The following is a 24637-nucleotide window of genomic DNA, read 5'->3' on the forward strand; positions in this document are numbered from 1 at the left end:
AGCTAATTGATGATCTTTAGTTTTGTGTGCCTTGAAAACGACCTAAGTGTCGAAACACGTGTCGGCTGTTCTTCAAAGAAAGCTTTATTATTAAAAACATTGTATTCAGCAAGACTGTTGATTTACTTTAGTTTAACAGTGTCAAGCGCATTCCTACCCCCGTTTTCATTATACTATTGTTAATTGTTGCCAGCCTTTGTGGATGGGTTGGTGGGTACGGAATTGCTGCTAGAGACGCCTTTTCTGAATATAGTAGTGATAAATAGCGCACAAGTATTCTGTTTGTGACTCCACACATTTTCTTATCTCACAGATATATTGGACGGAGGGCGACAGGAGGATCCAACTGTCCCTTTTCAAAAAGCCTTCCAAAAGGGGGTGGCTTTAATTGGGAAGCACCAGAGGTTGTTCCTGCTGTAAATAAAAAACTGACAGCTAAGTACAGAGTTTCTAGCTCTGACCCTTTTTACCTCTCCAAGCACCCAACTCCAGAAAGCCTTGTAGTGCAGGCAGCCACTTCCATGGGCAGGCAAAATGCCTACCCTACCATACCCCAGGATACAGATGATAAATGTTATGACGCCATGGACAAACAGTTTTTTGTGCCGTCAGTATGGCTTTAAAATCTGCCAAAGCTACGTGCACGCTAGCGAGATTCACACACACCCTTTGGGAGTGTATCTCTATGGCTGACCATATCCCAGAGAGGGAGGAGCGAGACGGTTTCCTTAACATCGTCAAGGATGGGAAAGACGCAATGTGTGAATCCCTCCAGACTGGTCTTGACTCTGTTGACAGTATCAGCAGAGCTATGGTGGCTAGTATAGTGATATGCAGATTTACTTGGTTGTGAAAGTCAGGATTTGCCATAGACATACAATCCAGGGTTCTCAGCATGCCCTTTGACAGCAAGCATTTATTTGGAAACAAAGCTGATGAGAGTTTGGAGAAGGTGCAAACTTCCAAGGAGGCAGCAAAATCCCTTGGAGCTGCAATAAGATAAACTCCAAACCGCCCACAGGTACACCCTGGAGGGGTAGGTCCTTTCGCCATTACTCCACATATGGAAGAAGCAGAAGACAGCCAGTTCAAAGAGGACAAAGACGATGTCCACGTGGTGGACGGGGAAGAAATACTAAGGCTGCAGCTGCAGCAGCTGCCTTACCTTCAGCCACTCTGTCAGCTGCTCTAAAACCTCTCTGAGGTCTTCGTTCACTAGACTGCAGTAGGAGGCAGGATGTCACAGCATCTGACAGAATGGTAGGCTATTACTTCAGATGCTTGGGCATTGGAAACAGTTGCTCAATATTACTGACTACCTTTCCTGCAAAAACCTCAGAGTCATTCACCGGGGAACAACTTTTCAAAGGTTCCAGATCCGCTCCTTATGCAGGAGATTTTAACCCTGCTAGAGAAAGGTGCTGCAGAACTGTTACCTGTAGCGGAGAGGAACAAGGGTTGGTACTCCCCATATTTTCTAGTTCCCAAGAAGGACGGAGGATTGAGACCCATCTTGGACTTGAGAAACTTGAACAAGTTCCTCAGGAAGGACAAGTTTAAGATGGTAACCCTTTCTGAGATCCTTCAGGCTCTCCAGCTTCATGGATGGATGGTATCATTTGACCTCAAGGATGCTTACTTTCATGTGCCAATCCATCACAAGCACAGACATTACCTGAGGTACGTCATTGGCAGTTCTCATTATCAGTTTCGGGTTCTGCCATTTGGGATGACCTCCGGCCGAGGGTTTTCACCAAGCTAATGGCGGTGGTAGCAGCAAGTCTCAGGAGAGGGGGAATTCACATCTACCCCTACCTGGACGCTTGGCTGATAAGGGCCACTTCCCCAGATCAGGCACCTGTCACTCCCTTCACTGGCTGGGCTTCTCCCTCAACTTCAAGAAGTCCCACATGATACCATCACAAAGACTCCAGTTCATCTGAGCAGTCCTGGATGCATCCATGGGAAAAGACTCACCACCAGAGGTGAGGGCTCAAGACATTCTGCAGATGGTGGCAAAATTCCAGAACGCCCAACATCTACTGGCCTTCGATTTTGTGAGGTTGCTCGGTCTCATGGCATACTGCATTTTTCTGGTGCCATAGGCCCGCCTGAGAATGAGATCTCTCCAGTGGGCCCTCAAGACCCAATGGTCACAATTCTCAGGAAGCACATCAGATCTCCTACAAATCCCAAATAGTGCCTCACTGGATCTTCAGAACATAGTAAAAGGAGAACCTTTTTGGCAACCATGGATGGAGATGACAGTAGTGATGGACACACTCATGGGGTGGGGAGCCCATGCCAACGATTTGACCATAAATGGTTGTTGGTCTCCATCGGAGCCCAAACTACATAGCAACCTTTTAGAGCTGAGGGCAATCAGACTGGGGCTGAAGGCCTTTCTGCCCTATGTACGGGGAAAGAATGTCCTGATAATGACAGACCACACAGTGGCCATGTACTACCTCAACAAGAGAGGAAGTGTAGGGTCACTACCACTGTGCAGAGAGGCAATGCGGTCTGGTTTTGGGCAATACAAGAAGGAATCTTTCTGTCAGCAGTTCACCTAGCCGGAGAGAAGAACGCGACGGTGGACGCTCTGAGCAGGCAGAGCACAATCTCCCATGAGTGGAAAATAGCTCAGGAAGTCCTTCAGGAGATCTTCACCCTTTGGAGAACCACTGAAGTAGAACTGTTCATGACCAGTGGCAACAGGAAGTACAAACTGTACTGCTCAAGGGAATTTCCCCTGAGAGGAGCTCTAGGAGACGCGTTTGTGGTGGACTGGGAGTTTCCACTCCTATACGCGTTTCGTCCAATCCCCGTCATTCCTCACATAATCAGGAGGTTGAGAAGGTTCAGGAAATCCATGATCCTAGTTGCTCTGGAGTGGGCCAAGAGGACGTGGTACCTAGACATACTGGACACGTCCATCTGTCCTCCGATACGTCTTCCGCAAAGAGAGGACCTTCTCTCGCGAGAGGAGGGTTGGGTTCTCCATCAGGATATCAGGACTCTCAGCCTTCAGGCATGGTTTCTGAGAGGCTGAGATACAAGGATTGGGGCCTCCCGGGTGACATAATGGAGATTTTGCTTTCTGCCAGAAGGCCAGCAACCAAACCTTTATGCCGCTGCTGGTAGAATAAGATCTGCAGCTGGTGTAGAGATAAAAATGTTGACCCTTTCTCATGTAATACACCAATGGTGTTATCCTTTCTATTATATCTGGCACATCTCGGGCTCCAGATTGGTACCAACAAGGGCTATCTGGCAGCGCTTTCTATTTGTAAGCGCACTTTAGAGGAAGTCTCCTACTTTAAGATTCCTTTAGTAGTACCATTTTAAAGGGACTAACTAATGTTTACCCGCCAATCCCATTTCAAGTCCCACTGTGGGATCTCAACTTGGTGTTAAACTATGTGATGGGAGCTCCTTTCGAACCTCTACCTTCTTATCCATTAAGACTTCTAACTCTGAAAACTGTCTTCTTAGTGGCAATAATATCAGCCCGAAGGTTGAGTGAGCTACAGGCTTTATCCTGAAAACCTCCTCATACTGTTTTTCATAAAGACAGAGTGGCACTAAAAGTCAAGCCTACTTTTCTCCCCAAAATTGTTTCTGGGTTTCATATTGTTCAGAAAATAATGTTACCATCCTTCTATCCTCCTCCACATCTGGGGAAGGAAGAAGGAAGACTACGCAGGCTTGACCCTAGTCATGCGCTGAGATTTTACATCTTCAGATTGGCAAAATTACGGCAGGATGACCAGTTATTTGTGGGCTATCCAGGTTACAAATTGGGTCTGGCCATTACCAAGTAAACTATATCCAGATGGATTATACTAACACTATCGGAATGTTACAAACTGACAGGTAAAGACCCTCCAGAACATCTAAGAGCTTATTCGACCAGGAGGATTTCAACTTCGTCTGCATAGTCGTTGCTAGGGGGGGCTAAGGTGGCAATAACCCCTGGTCTTTTGGTTGTAGCCCCGGATAGAATCTCAGGAGCTACAACCAAAAGGCTAGCTAGCCCCCAGTCCCGACAGTTCTGACATTAGCATAGCCCCGGGTCTTTTCCAGACCTAGGAACACCCCTGTTCATCTGCCTTGCATAGGGGAGTTCCGATAAAAGATATGTGTGCAGCTGCCATATGGTCGTCTGTGCACACCTTTACTAAACATTACAGTTTAGACTCCTCCTCAGGCCAAGATTCTGCTTTTGGAAAAGCAGTATTGCACTCAGTGCATACATAACCACACTAATGTCTACTACCACCTCTAAATTACGTAAACTCCTTTGGGAGTGTATCAAAGATAGGGAATACGTGGGAGGACACAATACATTCAAAGAACAAGTTACTTACCCATGATAATGTTCTTTCGACTGGATGTTCTTCCCACATTTTCCTTATCGCCCCTCCCAACCTACCCCGCAGTAGAATTTCCCTTGTGGTTGCAGTCTACGCTCTCTCAGGGGGAGTAACCGTCGAACACAAGGTAAAGCTCCACTCGTCAAAACGGAAATGAAGGCCAATGGGCGCTGTCATACTACATATACCTGCGCTGACGTCGACGTCGAAGACGGAGGCCTTCAAGGGACATCGACTCGATAGACATTGATGCACAGCGCCCCCTGCTGAATTCTTTTTTCCAAGGCAGCAAAGCTGGGATGTTGGAAATATCAAAGATAAGGAATACGTGGGAGGAATATCCAGTCAAAACAACAATGTTACCATGGGTAAGTAACTTGTTCTTCTATAGGTGACCCCCTCCAATTCCCCAGCTCCCTTACAACATCTCCTTCTATAATCTCCTCACCCTAAATCGCATATGGGCCTGGGACATATACCCTGCTCCCCAACATTCCACCTTTCATTAAATCTATATTAACAAACTCCCTTGCCATACTCTCAGTCTCCTCATACCTCCATGTTCCTTTCTTGGGCACCCACACTCTGCATACTGAACACTAACTTTCTCTCGCTTGAGCGTACTGCTCCGGGGTGCAAGTTAGATACATACAGCCCCATCTCCTTCTAAGTCAACCCAGTGTTCCTCATAATTTCTGGGATCTGATGGGGACGTATTAACTGTTCAAGGGGGATCAATTCTTTGCTCTTTTCTCACCATCCGGGGCATATTTGGATCATCTTTTTGTACCTGCCCAGCTTTCGTACAGCGAGGTACACTGCTCACCCCAATTGAAACCATTGTCATTGCACTATTAGGGATCGATTTAGCAGAGCAACAAAGCGCCAACTGGCAAGTGCAGACGATCACTAGCATGAACACCACCATTGTCACCAGTATCTTCACGACTGCTCCCATCCACGACGGTGCCCATGAGAAGAGATCATTGAAGCAGTCACTCTTATGAATCCCTGCTTCCGTCTGCATATGTTCTCCGAGGGTGTGCACAGCCTCTATTCAAGGATGCAGAGCGATTAAGTTGAACTGCGAGCCATCCAGTTAATGATGTTGCAGAACCAGTATGTGCTCGATCTGCTCACAGCCATGGAAGGGGGCATTTGTAAAAAAAAATAGGAGAATCTTGCTGTACTTACGTACCCCCAAACGATGCCGCAAATGGGTCTCTCACACAGATGTCTCTCTTAATCGCGCTGAATCCCTGTTCAGTGTCATTTGCCAGCTGAATGCGTTTCCATCTAACTATTTGCATCCATTTGGCATTGGACGCTGTTTGTATCCCTGGCACTAGCAGGGAAGCAAAAATGTCTCTTCTTTATGTACAGTCTGTATTGATCAGGTATTTCTCGTACCAGTTGAGCTGAGCTTTTAGACAGCTAGTTAGATCTCTTTTTCCTTTTTAAGAGTACATTTTCCTTTTCCCTGCCAAAATCTGAAAGACAGCGGTCTGCAGTAGCAATGGAGAGGCTGTTGTTCCTTGCGGTGGCGTGGGTGTAACCAAGCTCCCTGGTCTCGTAGTTAGTTGTGCATCAGGGACCATGATTAGAGCTGAGAGCAGCCTCAGAGAGCATATGCCCCTCCATGATGGTGAGAGGTGCAGGAATGCCTGCTGGTCACAGGCCCAATGCATTTCCATCACTGCTGCTGTTCCTTTCTTGAGGTCTGGAATGTTTATTGTCACATTGCACTTGTCACTGGTACCCACTGGGACATTTGCTGCATTATAGAAGCCCAGTTGATATTCTCCTTGTTTCTGCACCTTCACTGGCTTCTCCTTCACTTCAACCCATGTCAGCTTTGCTACATGCTTCCCACAGTACTCTTGGCATGCTTCGTTTACCCTCTGAATCACTTCTTTTCTATATCCAATGAGTCCTCCTGCCATGCAGCTCATCAAAGTCTGTTCCATCTGCAAGTATGGTCTTCGTAAGCACTGTGGGCTTTTGGCATTGCGGGCACACTGCTCTTCATCTGGGTCCATCATCACAAGGTGTATGCTGTGCGCTTGGAACATGCTTCGCAACCCACATCGTGCTAGATGGACAAGACATTGAGCATCCAAGAGCTGAACCTCTTGCAGTATTAGTAACTTGGGGGCTCCCAACAGGTGCAGTATTAAGGAGCAGATATAACAACTCTGTTTACCCTCTGTTTCCCCACCGAGCTCATGACTGCATATAAACTGTTACTCATTTCTGGGTGGTGCACGTCCTCTATCATGTCAAAACCTAATCCTCTATATTCATCATACGTTTGATTCCTGGCCTACCTTCTAAAACGTTTTAATATGCTTGTATATGGTATATATCACTTTGCAATTCATATTCATTTTCCGTGTCATCACATTCCCGTTTATTGGTGTATTGGTGTCAATTCCCAGTATTGTGTTATTGTCCCATTCTGATATTTACAGCCGCCCATGGTACACCTCCCTCGGATATCCCACCTTTTATATGTTCTAACCATATAACATTACATACTAAATATAGTCCTAAACCAAACATAGAAATACAAAATATTTTCAATGTAAAATGCATCACAAACACATATATATATATATAGAGAGAAAAGCACAGTATTATCAGATCTCTTCTTAGCATCATATCATACATTGGTAATAGGTGCATCGATAAGTAAGTGTAGTTTCATTATTAAATAAAACAAAGAAAAAAAGAATAAATTGCCCAAAACAATGAAAATGTACTAGCTAGTGCATAAAGTAAAGCCGTAAATCAACACTGCATTTAGTTAGAATAGACAATTTTTGAAACTCTGTATGTAGTTCATAAACATATATGCATCGGATGAATTTCTCTGCAAATGTATGCTCATTCTTAGTATTTGATCAAGGATAGGCGTCCCCTACCACGTAAACCCTGGGGAGTAACTAAACAAGCAAACAAAGGGGTGGGGCTAACGCAGGGCAAGATGCTAGAAAAATCAAGCAAAGTAAGTAACCATCAATATGGGAGCCCAAATGAGGGGATAGGCCAGGTCAAGGATAATACAATCAATTGATCTTTATTGTTTACATATTAATTCACCTAACATATGGTGCTGACTCCATGATAAAACAGCATAAAAATAGACAATCAATATGGAATATATACAGATAAAGTGCATGACAACCACCTGAGCTCCCTGCAATGCAGGATGAGTCCAAAATGCAAAGTGCAATCACCCCCCAGGGAGAAAGGAAGAAAGAACCAATCTAACAGGGAGGGTCAGAGCAGATTGGAAAAAGGCAAAAAACGAGATGGGGAGCATAGGAATGAAGAAAAGGATACCTTAGTAAGGTCCTAATACTGACTCCAAACTCAAACTGCATGCACAATCCAAAAAAAAATTCTAAGTCTGGCTGCAACTATTCCATCAATTAAGAATAGAGAATAAGAAAAAATAGAAAAATGCAAAAATTACAAAATTACAACACCTTTCCAGTATCGTATTCTAAAGTGGCAGAAATTATTTTTACCACTTAATAGACAAGCTTGCAGTGCAAAATTAATAAAAGGTGCGACCTGCAGTGCTTGTCACCATTTTGACCTAAATAGTCAACTACTGGCACCTAGTGTGACTTCCACCATTCTCATGTGCCACACTGGTGTCGCAATTGGGTAGTTTTGACTACCTCCAAAAGTGTCTAAGACATCTGTCTCCTTTGGAAAAAGAGAGAGATGGCTTGGCAGTCGTCTTCCTCTGGACAGGACAGAAATGGTTATAAAATATAAGGACAGCAATGGATTTATATGGTCAATGGATAGACATCTTGAAATTAATCCATGTGTCCCTCCTTGACCAAATTCTTCTTCTGTGTGTGTATACAATCCTTGCATTCCTTCTTTATCCAGTTCATCACTAAAATACATCAGAAAGTGGAAAGAAAAGAACAAAGAAAAGAAAAAAAGCAGACATATAACAAAGTTAAAAACCGCACATTAAAAAATCCTTGACCTAACCTAGCCACAAATGCTCCACATAAATCGTTACACTATGGTTCTCCTCAGGAATCCAATCAATGCAATAAAGCCTTCATATAGAATCATACTGCAGAATCTATAATAGGATTCAGGATGTAGAAATGTGTTCCACCCCACTACGCCCAGTGTGGATCTTTAAATAAACAAATCCAAACAACCAGGTGGTCGGGAGAGGAGGGCCTAAATTAATAAGGAGTCTCACTACAATCCCAGTGGCATATACGTGCAAATTCAAGACAGCACACCCAACCAGTCATCCATACAACATAAAAGTCCAAACCTTTTGGAATAGCCAACTCCTCCTGGGTTGAAACGCAGGAAAGCGGGAACCCCTCGGTATTGGGGTTTATGATGCCTTGATCGAGTGAAGTTCACTTCATTGATAAAATAATTCAATCTTGCTTCCACCAGCTAGATGGCTGCCGGCTAAGAAGACAAAAAAGAAAAAGAAAAGAGAAAGGGAGTCTAGCAATGCAGCCAAAGAGAATATAGTCAGAGAGCACAAGAAACATCTGTAGATCAAGGATCTATATTGTAGCCGATTTGCTGCATAAACACATGTATCCCATCCACTGATCTGCTCAAGTCTGATATATTAGAATTAGTGAGCAGCAGTGGTGAGCAACCATTGTGTATTTCTGCAGTCACATGAGAAACAGGGCAGGGATTGTCCGTACCATGCCGAAATATATCCCTGCGTTCTTCCATTAAATTGAACTACGGCCTCGCCACAAGTTATGGAGCACGTTGACCAGGCTTGCCTTCAAGCCAAGGTTGGCTTGTATCGATTCAGGTTAACCCCTGTGGGGTAATGCTGGATGGTAAGCAGCGCCATCAACTGGCTCCCTAGCCATGAACCGGCCAAATTATATTAGCCAATGCTTATAAAAGTACGCGTCCAGAGCCTGCAATTGCGTGCCGTCGTGGATACACCTCGATGTGACACCATGACTGCCCATGCAACCGCCGGCAATGGCGCGTTATATGTGAACCAGACATAGCGTTCACTTCCTGAGCCCCGTGAAGTGTCGGTAGCCACCAAAATGGGGACGGAGGAAAGAGGCAAAAAAAGGAGAAGGAGGGGAAGGGTGGACGTTTCCATACCTTGTTGGAGATGGGAAAGTGCGTCTGCTACGCGGGGCACTCGCTCACTCTCTCGTGTGCGTCGGAGTCCAGTACCGTGACCGGGTCTGCATGTGGATTAATCCGATGGCCCTCGTGTGTATCCCAGATGTTTGGAAGCCGAACTCCCAGCTGCTGCTGCTTCCTGAAATAGTGGAAGCTTGGGAGTCACGTGACCTCAAATCGCAGTCACGTGACATGGGATCCAACGAGTAGTTTCTTAAAGAGATAGTGGACCTTGTGTATTAATCCGTGAGTGTCCAGCAATAAAGCCCTGATTATACAGCAAGGGGGAGAAAGGCGGGAGGAAAAAGGGGGGAGGGGTAAAAAGGGGAAGGCAACTCTCCCTCCAAAGAGATGTTGGAAGACTCAAACGGACCCCACTGCAACGGTCCATGTATATCTAACTGTAAGATCACTACCACCGTGTTATGATGCTTATATCCTAGAAAGGATGGAGGCAGTTGATCATATGTCTCATAAAGCGCATATGAGTGGAGGGGGGCATAAGTCAACCTGAGCAAGGCACTATGTAGTCAATCTCGATCAAGATGTGGCCATCAGAGCACTATACCTATTAAGGTATATGATGTCCTTACCCCTAAGCCAACCCCTTTATTATTCATGCAAGGCCACAGATCGTCCACCAAATGGAGCACCTGAATATTAGAATAGGGCAGAGGGACATCTATAGACCCCCAGGTAATGCAATGTAGCCATTCTTCTTGGTGGTTCAGACCGTTATGATAACTATTAGTCTGGTACTGCCACCACTGTTCCCGTTGGGAGAGTCTTGCTGCAGTATTGAGTTGATCCGTCCCTACTACACGTTCCAGCGCCCACCACTTAAAGTCGTCGCAATTGTGTCCACGCTCCAAAAAGTGTGATACTAGTGGGGCATTGCTGGTGTTAAGGTGGATTCTCGACTTGTGATCTGAAATCCTAGTTTTTATAGGTCTTGCTGTTTTTCCCATATATGATTTCTTACATGGGCATATAATAACGTAGATCACGTTGGTTGAATTGCACGTAGTGTGTTGCTTAAGGGACCATGCTCTCTCATTGATGGTGACTGTTGAGCAGGCTGAGGTAGATTTTCATGCATTACAGAACCCGCATGGGAAGTGTCCCAGTATCGGTTGAAAACCCCATTGTGAACAAATAGTCGCTTGCTATGGGGCAGTTTTTATACGATCTGCTTGTGAGAGCCAGCCCTTAAGGTTTCTGCCCTTTTTAAAAGCAAACAGTGGGCTCTCTAGATCGGGATCGTTAAGTTGGAGAAGATGCCAGTGTTTGTTTATCATTTCTTTCAACTCTTTGCAATGAGAGTTGAAGGTGGTAGCGCATACAATGCGTTGATTAGTGATATCTGGCCTATTCTGCCTAGTGAGCAAGGTATCATGGTGTTGGTATCTGGTTCTTTTGCGAGCTTGTTTCAATAGATATGGAGGGTACCCTCTAGCTGTCAATCTCTCAGAAAAAATTCCAGCTTGTATAGAGTAGTCGCTTGTTCTAGTGCAATTTCACCTTGCTCTCAAAAACTGCCCATAGTGGACGCTCTCCCACAGAGCCTGAGGGTGAAAACTATCAAATCGTAAGATGGTGTTACGGTCTCTTTGTTTGCAGAACAGATCTACAAAAATGTGATCTGTGTCAATCTTAAGGGCAAAATCCAGAAATGGAAGTGTGATATTGCTGGTCGACATAGTAAACTTTATGTCTGGATTCAAGGTGTTAATCCATGGGAGAAAGGCAGTATAATCCCCCTTTGTAGTATCCCAGACGATAATTATGTCGTCTATATACCTCTTATAGAGATGCATAGCTGAAAAAAAGGGGTTGGAGTCATGTAAAATAAGAGACTTCTCAAACTGCCACATATACAAGATCGCATAATTGGGGGCGAAGGCCGCCCCCATCGCCGTGCCCTTAACCTGTAAATAATATGCATTCTTAAATCAGAAATAGTTCTTGGTAAGAGCTATCTCCAATAACTGAATCAAAAATTCACTTGGAATATGTTGGATATCTGGTCGGCTATCTAAGAAGCTTTTGATTGTATGTAGATACTCAGATTGAGGTATGTTCGAGTACAAAGACTCTACCTCCAGAGTTATCAATATCTCATATCCTGGATTAAATAGTAGGTTTTCAAGATGTTTGATGACATCCGTGGTGTCCGATATATATGTGTCAGTGTTAGCTGCCAAGGGTTTCAGAAAGTAATCCAAAAATGAACCAATTGTTCTAGTATGGAAATGCACTAGGAGACTATGGGGTGGCCCGGAGGATTGATGGGATTTTTATGCATTTTTGGTAATACATAGCACAGCGGGACCCTAGTCCCTTTGGCCGTCAGGAATAAAAAATCCTTTTCACTGATAATTTCAGCTTCACGTGCCGCCATACAGATGACATTATTTTCTTTACTGATCCTTTCAGTCGGGTCGCCACTCAATTTTTGATAGAATGAGGGATTATCAAGTTGACGCATAACCTCTTGATCGTATTGGGCAGTATCAAGTACAATGATACCTCCCCCCTTATCGGCCTTCTTAATTATGATGGTCGGGTCTGCAGAAGGGATGTAACCTAGCAGTTCCGGCTGGTCTGCCCCTTTTGAGGTGGGGTCAAGCCTGATTTGCATATGGTCTTTCCCCTTCTGTAATGGCTTGGCAGGTGAAGAACGGTGGTCTGGAGGGTTGCCCAGAGCAATGCCAGTGGTCAAGATTCATTCTAAACCTTCCAGCCATCACCTCTTTGTTTTTGCTTTGTCATCCCGAGTGGGACAGGTATGCCCATATGAGGGTCCCGTGCCTGCTGGGCCTAGAGACCCAAGCTACTCCTCACTGATGAGCCCCAACAAGGGCGAAACATGTTTGGGGATGCTTGTGGTCTCGTGCAGAAGGGATGTGACCTAGCAGTTCGGGCTGGTCTGCCCCTTTTGGGGTGGGGCCAAGCCTGATTTGCATATGGTCTTTCCCCTTCTGTAATGGCTTGGCAGGCGAAGAACGGTGGTCTGGAGGGTTGCCCAGAGCAATGCCAGTGGTTAAGATTCATTCTAAACCTTCCAGCCATCACCTCTTAGTTTTAGTTAAGTTTTCTGAGGCAGTCCCATTCTTTTTTAGAGAAATTGAAGCTCGGCGTACGTGGGTGACTGTCGTAGTGTTTATATAGTAGGTTGAAATCTCTGAGTACTGCCTTCTCAAAAATGGCCGTCTCTTCAGAGACTATATTTTTAGTAAACACAACTCATGTACTACTGTATTAGTATTTGTTTATTATTTGTATCGCGTTCCGAACCCTGAGGTAACTGGGCGCTGGAAAACTTTAGTTATATACATAAAACAGAACAATAACAGTTAGAAAGACCAGACCATTGGTTACAGCTAGGTCTGATGTCTAAGATATTAACAAATAAGTGCAAATGTGATTATGCAGACATAGGATGGTAGCCGATAGCGGCAGCAAGAAGAGGATAGGAGAGGATAGGACCTCATTGGGGCGGCTTGTTGCTCAGCCAGCTTTTTATTCCAGATTTGAAGATCAGGAAGGATGGTTCTTGTCTGTAGGCGAGAGGTATGGAATTCCAACGCTTGGCTGCTTGGACTGGGAAGCTGGCTCCTCCTACAGTTTTTAGATTGAACCTGGATACTAAAAGGCAGTTAGAAAGGGCTGATCTGGTGGTGCGGGACATTTGGCGCTTGCTGAATTTATCGGATAGATATTTGGGTGCTGCGTGCGAGAGGAATTTATGTGTGATTGCCAGAGTGCGAAGAGTAATTCTGTCACACACCGATAACCAATTGGCATCATGTCTATGAGATGAGATGTGGCAAGATATAGGAAGGTTGAGGGCTGCTCTCAAAGAATTATTTTGTAGTACCTGTAGTCTGCTTAGGTTTTGTTCAGAGGACCCTAGGAAAAGAGTGTTACAATACACAATTTTGGACAACACTAAGGCTCTGGCGAGCGTTAGGCGGCTGTTAGTGGACAAGAAGGAATTGCAACTGTAGATTAGCTTGTTATTGTAGGCTGTGGAGGCCGCCTCCGAGTTGAGTTGTTGCTTTAGTGCCAGTGATGAATCGAGGTAGACCCCCAAGGTTTTTATTTCCTTGGCAACTTTGATCACGTTTCCGTCTATGTTGAAGGACCTACCTCTGACCTAGTTCATTTAGGCGTACCTATGTGCCGACAATCAGGAGCTCAGTCTTATCATCATTAAGACACAGGCTGTTAGAAGCCATCCACGCCTGGATTTCTAGGTAGATGTCATTAATTAACTTGGAGTCCTCGTCGTAACAGCTGTAACATCCAGTGAGTGGGATGAGGATGAGGACCTGGGTGTCATCTGCATAGTTAGTGTAGATGACACCCATGTTGTCCAATCAGTCAAATAGGAGCTTTGTAAATATGTTATAAAGCGTGGGTGACACGCAGGAGCCTTCTGGGACTCCACAGTGTTTAGGGCTCGGTTCTGCTGTGGCTAAGGGTGAAAAAACTCTGGTGGATCGGTTGGTGAGAAAGGAGTTGACCCAATTAGACACGTTGGTGGAGAAGGCTGCTGCTGTGGTAAGGTGTCCAGTTAGGATTTGGTGGTCGACTAGGTTGAATGCCGCAGAAAAAAGTCAAGGAGCAGGAGGATAGCCAGGTTGCCTTGTTCCTTTGCCTCATCCATCTGGATTTTCAGGTCCAAGAGGGCTGTCTCTGTTCCATGTCTTGGCCTGAAGCCAGATTGTCTGAGGTCTAATAACTTGTTTTCCTCTAGATGCTTCTGGATTTGCAGACAAGCAACTCTATCCAATATTTTTAAGAGGAAGGGGACGGTAGTGATTGGCCTGAAATTGGTTGGAATCTTCAGATCTACTTTCTTTTTTTTTTAGGAGCTGCATAACCCAGACCTCCTTTAGATTGTTGGGAACTTGATTAGTCTTGAAAGATGAGTTTATCAAGGTGGTGATGAAAAGGGCCAGATCCTTAGCTCCATCCTTAATGATAGAAGCTGGGCAGATGTCTCCTTGACAATGTGACGGTTTCAGACTTTTCATGATGTCTCCAACTTCATTAGGTGACACTTGTGAGAACGTGAAAGGTGGGCATTGGGGGAGTTTATTCTCTGGCGCATGTTTAGGCTGGAGACAGCTTGATAGGCTACTCTTTTTAGATTCAATCTTGTTTTGTAAGAGAGTGATTTTGTCTGCTAAGGCTTGTTGATTTTAGAGCACCAGACCGCATCCTTAATACAGTCATTAGTGGGCGGTGCTGGTGATTCTAATTCCTTTAGGATGCTAAAGAGCTCCTTCATGCTTGATTTGGCGTTGTGGATTCTGGCGTTGTAGGCTTCTTTTTTGGTAGATAGGATGGCACATTTATAGGTTGCAGCTGCTGTGGCGAAAATAGTTTTGTGACTGGAGGGTGATTTTTGCCAGGTGGTTTCTGCTGATCTTTTGGTGTTCCTTAGGATTTTAAGCTTAGGCGTAAACCATTTATTAAAGTGGGTGAGCGGTTTGACTTTTTTGTTTTGAGCAGTGCAGCGATTTTTAGGGCTGATTCTAGTGTAACATTATAAAGGTCAACTAACTTGTTTGAGTCTAGATTCTTGTACTTAGCCGGATCCAGGATGTTGTTAATGAGCGAACGTAAGCTGGAAATTGAAATATCTTGACAATTTCTGATAAGGGTAGGGGGAGATATAGTGGTGCTAGGGGGGGTTGTGCTTTGGGTAGTGAATGAAATGAGATGATGGTTCGACCAGGAGACTGATACGTTCTGGAGAATAGTTACTGTGCAATTCAGGTCAGACACCCAGTCCAGTATTGGCCTTTGGTGTGTGTAGGTTCTGTGATTCTGTGTTTGAAGCCGAGTTGGTTGATGGAGTTTTCCAGGGCTAATACATGTAAATCATTGGGGTCTTGCAATCCTAGGTTGAGGTCACCCAGGAGGATGGTTTGGGAACCAAGTTTGATATTGCTGGATAAGAGGTGGATAAGAGGTTGGTGATGTCTTCATCAAAGGATGCGATCAGGCCTGGAGGGCGCTAGATGAGATACATCAGGATGGTTTGAGTGGGTTAAAGTCTGAGTTTAAAGTTCTGCAGAAGGAAGGTTGGAGAGGGACGTAGCTCTGAGGCCCAAGTGGGTTTTTGGGATGAACGCTACTCCCCCTTCTTTACCTGAGTTTCTGTCAGCCCTGATAATTGTATATCCCTATGGCAGGGCTAAGGAGATTGCTGGGTCTGCTGGCTGGTGGAGCCAGGTTTCATTGACTGCCAAAATGTCCAGGCAGTTGGCTGTGATGAGATCAGCAATATTTAGGGCATGGACCACTAGAGAGTGTGCATTGATGAGGGTTCCTTTATTGGTGGGTGGTCCTGCTAAACTTGGATTTGTTTGAGAGAATGAGGTTGATGGGGTAATAATTGACAAAGGAGGTGTCAAGGAGGTAGTGGGGGCTGGTGAGTTAGGATGCTCTGGCACAGTTGCTACGCAGGTAGGTGGGAGGCGCTTTATGGAGGTTTGCAAGGAGTGTTGCATGGACATCCTTCGAGTGACCTTGTGGTTAAGGAAGCGAGAGCCTAATCTATTGTTTCTAGTGTCGACAGGACATGGGATAAGTGGGGTGGGAGGAGTGGCGAATCTCTGTAACCATTCAATGGGACTTAGAGAGGGACTGGCTGCAGTCCTAGTGATGGTGTCATCTGAAGAGATGTGGTTGTTGTTAGGTAGGAGAGGTGGAAGGAAGTTGGTAGGGGTTATGGTATGGAATAGTGGGAGGAAGGATGCCATAGCAAGGGTGACTCAATGGAAGGTGGCCATAGTGAAGACCACGGTGAGGAGTTTGCAGAAATCTGCTATGTTCTGAAGGAGTTGTGATGTTGCAGCGGGGTTACAATGGACTGTGGGAGCAGACTATTCAAATAATGGTGAGCTAGCGTGAATAGCTGATAAATATCAGTGCAGCAGCTGAGTGTAAGGTTTTAAGTGACCAAAATTATATGGTCTTAAGTCTAGGAGGCTGATGTGTTGAATCTAAACTGGATTACAGATGTCTATGCTAGTGGGCTAAAGGCTGACACCATGATTGCATATGCATAGAAAAGTTAGTGTAGTCCTCGACAATCAGCATGAAATCTATGTAAACTAGTACGGTGGTCTAGCAGAGTGGGCAGATACTGCAAGTACTATCTCAACAATGAATGCAAATGATCATCTACATAGAGTAGTTGGTGCAATACACGAGTACAACAAGTAATACCTCAACAATGCATAGGATCATATACATATGGCCTCATTACGACTTTGGAGGTAGCCATGGCGCTATTAGTGCCATGGCTGCCTCCAAAATCGTGTCCGGGTCCGGTCTGGTGGAGGGGGGACTTATTGGCATATTCCGCCCTAGGCGGACCCGGTAAGTCCCCATTCCAAAAGCCATTCCCCATTCCCATTTGAGCCCCCATAGGGCTCAATGGCAAGGGGGAAGGCGCTAATAACGGGCCTGCTAATTGCAGGCCCGTTATTAGCTCCAAGGTCCCTTAACGGGTCCCGTAAAGAACGTGTGGTCCGACCACATGTCCTTTACGGTCCCCGCCAAGGGACCTTGGAATTAGGTGGTAAGGGATTACCGGCACTGATCTCCTTACCGGTGCCCGCTATCCCTTACTGCCCAACTTGGAATGAGGCCAATAGAGTAGTTAGTGCAATACAGGACAATTAGCATGAAATATAGGTAGGCTAATAGGGTGGTCTAGCAAAGTGAACAAGTACTGCAAGTACTGCCTCAATAATAAATGCATAGGCTTAGTGGTCCAGTACACATTGGCACAGAGATTAGTATTCCTAGGCAGATAGTGCAATATACTAAACAAATCAGACAGGTCTGTTAATGTATTTGGACACGGTGAGCAGATATTACAGCCACAATGAATGCTATGATAAAACAGGCTAGTCCGAATTGGCACAGACCCAGGTATTCCCGAGGCAGGTTAAGCAAAATACAGGTAGATTCAGACAGGCCGGGGAATGTTGGCAGACACGGTGAACAGGTACTATGACCATCACAATAATGAGAGTACAGGAGAGCTGACTAATACGGGTTGGCACTGCGATCAAGTATTACAGAGTCCATAACTGCAATATTCAGGCAGGCAAGTAGGAGTCAGCACGATGATTAATAGTTTGGGAGATATTGATACAACATGCAGAATAGTTGGTGAAATGTGCCGGGCAGCTGATGGGTCATGCACAATACCAGTTGATTGAATCAGGAGTCCATGACAGAGCTGGGCGCAGTATCAAGGATTTAGGTGACAAAGTTCAGGACTGGGTATGAGGAAATTGGTGCCGTGCAGGTGGAGAGGGCAAGGGGCCAACGGAGTAGTTCAAGGAAATCATATACAATGATAGCGTGGAGCCGCGATGCAAATCTAGTGCCGGGTATAGATGGGGGGAAAGGGGCCTGTGTGGCAAAAAAGGGTGAAGACTTCAGTAGATTGATACTTGAAACAGAATGGGCAGGTTGTGCGGTAAGTACCCACAGCGTGGGTGGACCAGATGTTCTGGCCGATGGTCCGTACATCAACGGACAGGCACAGGACAGGAAAAGGTCCTTAGGTCATGGTCCTTCGGGCGGTGGGCCAGCTTACGCCTTACCGGTGTAGGATTGGCTAGGATAAGAATCCTGCAGCCAATCGGGTAGTGTAGCAAAAGCAATGAGGGCTACCGATGAGTTTCACAGAGCAAAGAATTGGCGGCCATCTTAGAAAAGCCAGGGCCTCGTGGGTAGTAAAGGATATTTGTGCACAGATGTCCACAGGCGAGTTAAATCAGATGCACATTGTAGCGGGGCAGATCAAATATGATGCAACATGGGTATTTTCAATTTCGACGCTACCCACTGACAAGAAAGATGATGGATGCCAAAGGCTGTAATATGGCCCAATGGCTTACCTCAAGGCATGAGGCTGTTATGAGATGGGGGCCACTTCTCCTGCACCGAGGAGCTCCGGCACTTTCGGGATACGGTGGCAGTACTGTCTGGCTCATTAGTGGCACAGCAGTATTTGGAGCCCTTCCGACATCAGAAATGTGTACCCAATATCGCAACTCCCGGACCATCACTGCAAACGGAGTGGCATACACCAGAGTGAAAGGCCTGTTATATCTCGGTTCACTCCATCTGCGGACGAATTTCCTAATGAACACAAGATCACCAGGGGACAATTGAAGAGGTTGTGATGTCGTCGAGGCAGATGCAGTGCTTGTTGTTTCTTCAGATCGCCGTGGTGCTATCTGTTGTGAAGTAAATTTGATTGATCTAGTCAAAACAGTGAAATAATCCTGAAATTCCTCACTCAGAACAGACGCTGCCCGGTGAGCAGCAGAGGCCTTCCTTACAGGAGATTGAAGCATGTGCATTTGCCGGCTTGTTGCCACCTCATGTGTTGATAAGTGATGATCCTTACAGGGCTCTGTGCGCAAACTGAATAGAGCAATTGGAAGACAGTGCACCCAGTTTCTTTTAAGGGTGGCACACAACTTACATAATTTTGCCTTTAACAAATCTCCCCCGGGGGTGGTAAATTGTACACATCCAATGCTTGATACCCAATAATGCAGTCCCTTCTTTAAAGAGTTAATTAAAGAAATGGGTACCATTGTCTGACTGCAACACATCACATACACCCCAGTGAGGAAAAACCTCTCTTGCTAAGATTTTGTTAGCCCATTTAGCATCTGGATGTGCACAATGACCTGCTTCAACCCACCAGGAGAAGGGACACACTATGACAATAATATACTGTTAAGTAGTCAGCCAGAGACAAAAAAAGGTTTTTCTTTCAAAGTTGTTTATTTTCACAACTAACACTTCACAGGTCATTGAATTCAGACAAACTGATGACGGTTCCTTTCACCTCGCAGGCCTTGGTGCCGCAACTTGCTTTACTTGCAATTCAGCGGTTTATGAGTCCCAAATAGTCTGTTATATTTCCCAGGCGCGTATAGGCTTTCACCCCTCAACCTGCTTGCCTGCCGGGCCAACGAAATAAAATAAAATAGCAATTGTCCACAATTCACACCTCGTAATACTTTTCCTCAGGTTGCCGCTTTTCTTCTCTGGAATGCTGTCTTGAGCCTCGGACCTGCTACGGCGTCAATCTGTGGGTTTTCTGCTTCTTCCTATTAAGCCCACTCGTACTCTCCGCTGGTCTCACTCCAATCGGGTGCGGCGCCCATCGCCACGCGCTGTTCCTGCAAGGGAAGACCCCATCTGAGTCTCTTGGAGTTGTTTTTAACCTTTGCCCCGCTCCTCCCCCATAATCAGCCTCGGGTGTTCCCAGCAACGGTTTTATCACACCTAACCCTGATTCCCCACATCCTCCCTGCTCCGCCCGATGTGGGTTAACCCTGTACTTCGTGTCTGTTCTGGTGGGTCTGATATGATAAGGAACCCCGGTTTTCCCTTTCCTTAGTTTCCTTTCTTTTCCCATCGGTGGGCCCCCTCCCGGATGCGGTATTCTGTGGGGAATTCTGGGATCTGTAGTCATTTTCCTGTTTTCCTTTCCCTTAAAGGCCAGCATTGGCACCCGGCTGATCTCTTCCCCAACCCCCTCCTTTCTCCCGTGATCCAGGGCGGGCGCTACTGCTTCCACATCACATACTCCCCGTGAGGACCCATGCCGTTCGGGCAGGTCCATGGCACGTGACAAGTAATCAGCCACCATCTGATATTTTCCTGGTTTATGAACAGTCACAACTGGTAAGGCTGTAGCATCAAAAACCATTGTAGAACCCTATGGTTTGAGTCTTTTTGTGTGGCTAACCATTTCAGGGGTGCATGATTGGTAAAAATGGTAAACCGTCTTCCCAGTAGGTAATACCGGAGAGACTCCACCGCCCACTTTATTGCCAGGCATTCTTTCTCCAGCGTTGATATACGGAATCTCGTGTGGAAGTAATTTCCTACTGATGAAGGCTATTGGGCAAAGGTGTTGCTCCATACCCAGTGACAACACTGCCCCTAAACCACATCCCGAGGCATCCGCCTGTAAATAGAATTCCTTTGAGAAATCAGGACAATGGAGAACAGGTTTTGTGGAAATCATCCGGATCAGTTTCTGAAAAGCTTGCATGGCCTCCGGGGTGATCTGTAGAGGACGGTTTGTTTTCAGGCATCCGTAAGGGGTGCAGCTATGGTGGAGAAGTGTGGTAAGAATCTCCTGTAATACCCCACAAATCCCAGGAAGGCTTGTATTTCTTTTCTAGTTTCAGGAGGCCACAGCTTCTGTAGGGATTAAATTTTGTCCAACAGTGGGGTTATCACCCCCCCCCTCCCACTGCATACCCCAGATATTTGGTGGTGTGCGCTGCCAGTTTGGACTTTCTGGGGTTAATGTGCAGACCAGCCGCTTTTAATGCTTGTATCACTTGGGTCAAATGTGCCAGGTGTTTGTTCCATGTATGGCTGAAGATTACTATGTCGTCTAAGTAAACCGCGGCATATTCTTCATGCGGTCTCAGGATTTTATCCATTAAGGCTTGGAATGTAGCAGGTGCCCCATGAAACCCAAAAGGTAAGACCGTGAACTGAAACAAGCCTGGAGGGGTCGAAAAAGCGGTTTTCTCTTGGTCTGCTTGTCTGAATGTACAGAGTTATTGTATGCATACTCGGAAATCCATAAAATATCTTTCCAATTACTTTCGGTCTGGTGTAGCATGCAACGTAGATACTGTTCAAGGGTCTGGTTGGTCCTCTCCGTCTGACCATCGGTCTGGGGATGGTGACTGGTTGATAACCTCACGTCGATTTGCGCCAGTTGACAACATTTCTTCCAAAAATGTGAAATGAATTGACTACCTCGGTCAGAGACCAATACGGAAGGAAATCCGTGTATTCAAACAATGTTTTCGAGGAACTCCTTGGCCAGAATTGAAGCAGAAGGTAATCCCTTTAGAGGAATAAAGTGGGCCATCTTGGAAAACAGATCCACAATAACTAGAATGGTGTTAAATCCATTACATGGAGGTAGATCTGTAATAAAGTCTAACGATAAGGTGTGCCATGGTGTAGGTGGAATATCCAAAGGTTGTAAGAGGCCAGCTGGTTTTTTCTTCTGACTTTTGTTTTGGGCGCAAATGACACAAGACATTACAAATGACTTTACATCTTTTCACCAGGTGGGCCACCAGAATTGTCTCTTAATTTTAGCTTCAGTTTTTGCGATACCTGGGTGTCCTTCCATCAGGGCGTCATGATAATTGGAGATGACTAGTTCTTGTAGTTCCTTGTGTGGTAGAAATAGTCGCCCTTGATAATAAGGTAGGTCATTGATGACTGAGTAGTCCGGGCCTTTCTTCACCCAGTCCTGCAGGGCTGTTGGATCGAAGAGTTGTTCGATCTTTACTTGAATATCCTCTAGTGTCTGTAGAGTGGTTATGCCAAGAATTCTTTGTTCTGAAATTATAGGCACCGGTTCCGGGTTCGCATATGCTTCTTCCATCCCTATTCGGGATAAGGCATCTGCTTTGCCATTTTTACAACCTGGTCGATAAGTGATCACAAAATCGAACTCGGCAAAGAACAATGCCCATCGAAGTTGACGCGACGATTGGGCCTTGGCTGTTTTTGAATACTGCAAGTTCCGGTGATCGGTGATTACCGTAATGGTATGCCTGGCACCGAGAAGATAATGCCGCCAAGCCTTGAAGGCGGATTTGATGGCTAATAATTCTTTATCGGTAACCGCATAGTTTAACTCGGGTGCCGAGAACTTTCTGGAAATGCTACTGGGTGAAGTTTACCGGTTTCAGGATCCTTCTGGGACAGGACAGCGCCCATGGCTAAACTGGATGCATCAGTTTCAACTATGTATGGAAGTTCGGGGCGTGGATGCTTTAAGACAGGTGCAGACATGAATTTCGCTTTCAGCTCTTGGAAGGCCTTTTCAGCTTCTTCGGTCCACAAGAAGCGTTTGTTTTTTCGTAAAAGTGCTGTGATAGGGTGTACAACATGTGAGAAATCCGTAATGAATCTGCGGTAGAAATTAGCAAACCCGAGCATGCCTTGTACCCCTTTAACTGAACTGGGTGATGGCCACTTGAGGATTGCGTCCACCTTTCGAGAGTCCATTTCGGACTCCTTTTGGAGTCAGGATAAATCCAAGGAATTCAACTTCCGTAGCATGAAAAACGCATTTTTCCAATTTTGCATATAACTTGTGCTGGCATAGTTTCTCAAGGACTGCATAAACGTGCTTCACATGGTCTGATTTTGAAGAGGAGTACAGTAGAATATCGTCTATGTATACGACAACACAGACGTCAATGAGTTCACGAAGGACATCGTTCATAAAATACTGGAAGGCTGCTGGTGCATTGCACAACCCAAAGAGCATCACCTGGTATTCGAATAACCCGTACTTAGTGCGAAAAGCAGTCTTCCATTTGTCGCCTTTCTTTACAGGTACCAGATGATATGCCCTTCGGAGATCTAATTTAGTGTAGATGCAAGCGTCCTTTACTTGGTCTAGTAATTCAGGGATCAGAGGCAATGGGTATCGGTTCTTAACCGTGATCTGATTTAATGCGCGGTAGTCTATGCACGTTCTGAGGTCACCTTCCTTTTTAGGCACGAAGAACAAAGCTGAAGATGCATGGGACTTGGATGGACGAATGAAACCATTAGCAAGGTATTGGTCCAAGTATTGTCGTAGGTGAAAGTTTTCGGGTTCCGTAAAGTCATAGAACCTACTACATGGAGGTTGTGCACTGGGTATGAGATCGATTTGACAATCGTATGATCTGTGAGGTGGTAGGGTGTTTGCCTGTTCCTTTTGGAAAACATCCTGGAATTCCTGATATTCCTGAGGTAACTGCACGACTGGAGTAGCGATTGTGGCAGGCCTTGGTTCAAGGGTTTTTTCGGGTAACAAGTATGTGCACAATCCGGGAAGGTTATTCTCTTCTCTCGCCAATCAATACAAGGATTATGTGTTTCCAACCAAGGTATCCCCAGTATTATTTGGAACTGCAGGGCTTTGATTAAATCAAACACAATAGTCTCTCGATGCCCATCCTGACCCAATAGTGTCATCTCTGCGGTGGAATGAGTAACAGTCCCAGAGGCAATTTCAGTTCCATCGACTGTGATGATGACATCCAAAGTGGTCTTTTTGCAGAGAGATAGATTCATCCTAGAAGCCAACTCGTGGTCCACATAGTTTCCAATGGCCCCGTTATCAATGTATGCCCTCACTGCGTGCATACGTGATGGCTGCCTAGGATCTATAAGGACCATGGGTATGATGAAGTGCGAGGTCTGAGTATCCTTCTTCAAGCTCGGCAAGCGGACCTCTACGCTTGTCGGGCGTGGTCGTTTCCCGAATCAGGCTCTGTTTGATTTTTATCAGCAACTCCGACTACTTTTTTAGATGTTTTTATAGGGCAATCCCATAGAAAATGTCCTGAGACCCCACAGTACAGACACAATTGCATCTGCCGTCTTCTTTCTCTTTCCTTTTGAGTTAAGGGTCCCTTGACCCCCCCAATCTGCATCGGTTCTGATACATCTGTTCCTTTGAGGGTAACATTGGTTTAACCAATACCCGATTCTCGAACTTAGCTCGAACAGCCTTTCTATTCTGAAGTCGGTGGTCTAACTGGACCACTAAGTCTATATATTCTGCACAATCCTGAGGTGGGTTCACAACTTGTGCCAAAATGTCTTTGAGTTCACCCCGAAGTCCACGATGAAATAATGTAATTCGTTTTACCTCTGGCCATCCGGTTTCCACCACTAACCAGTTGAAAGTGGCGATATAGGTTAGTAGATCCTGGTTACCTTGTCGTAATGATAAAAGTTCATTATCCAGGGCCTGTCCCTGTGAATGTCTGGCAAATAGTCTTTCCATGCTCAATTGAAAACCTTGAAAATCCCGAAGAAGATGGTCATCCTGGTTAACTAATGGAATTGACCAATCCGCTGCGCTGCCACTAAGATATGATAGTACAAAGGCTACTTTGGTTTGGTCATTCGGAAAAGCTCCAGGTCTGCATAAAAAGTGCAAGCGGCATTGGTTCATAAACATAGCAAACTTTTTTGGGTCC

This window comes from Ambystoma mexicanum, chromosome 3q, assembly GCF_040938575.1.
Source record: "Ambystoma mexicanum isolate Mex_15411 chromosome 3q, UKY_AmexF1_1, whole genome shotgun sequence".
In the NCBI taxonomy this organism is placed as follows: domain Eukaryota; kingdom Metazoa; phylum Chordata; class Amphibia; order Caudata; family Ambystomatidae; genus Ambystoma; species Ambystoma mexicanum.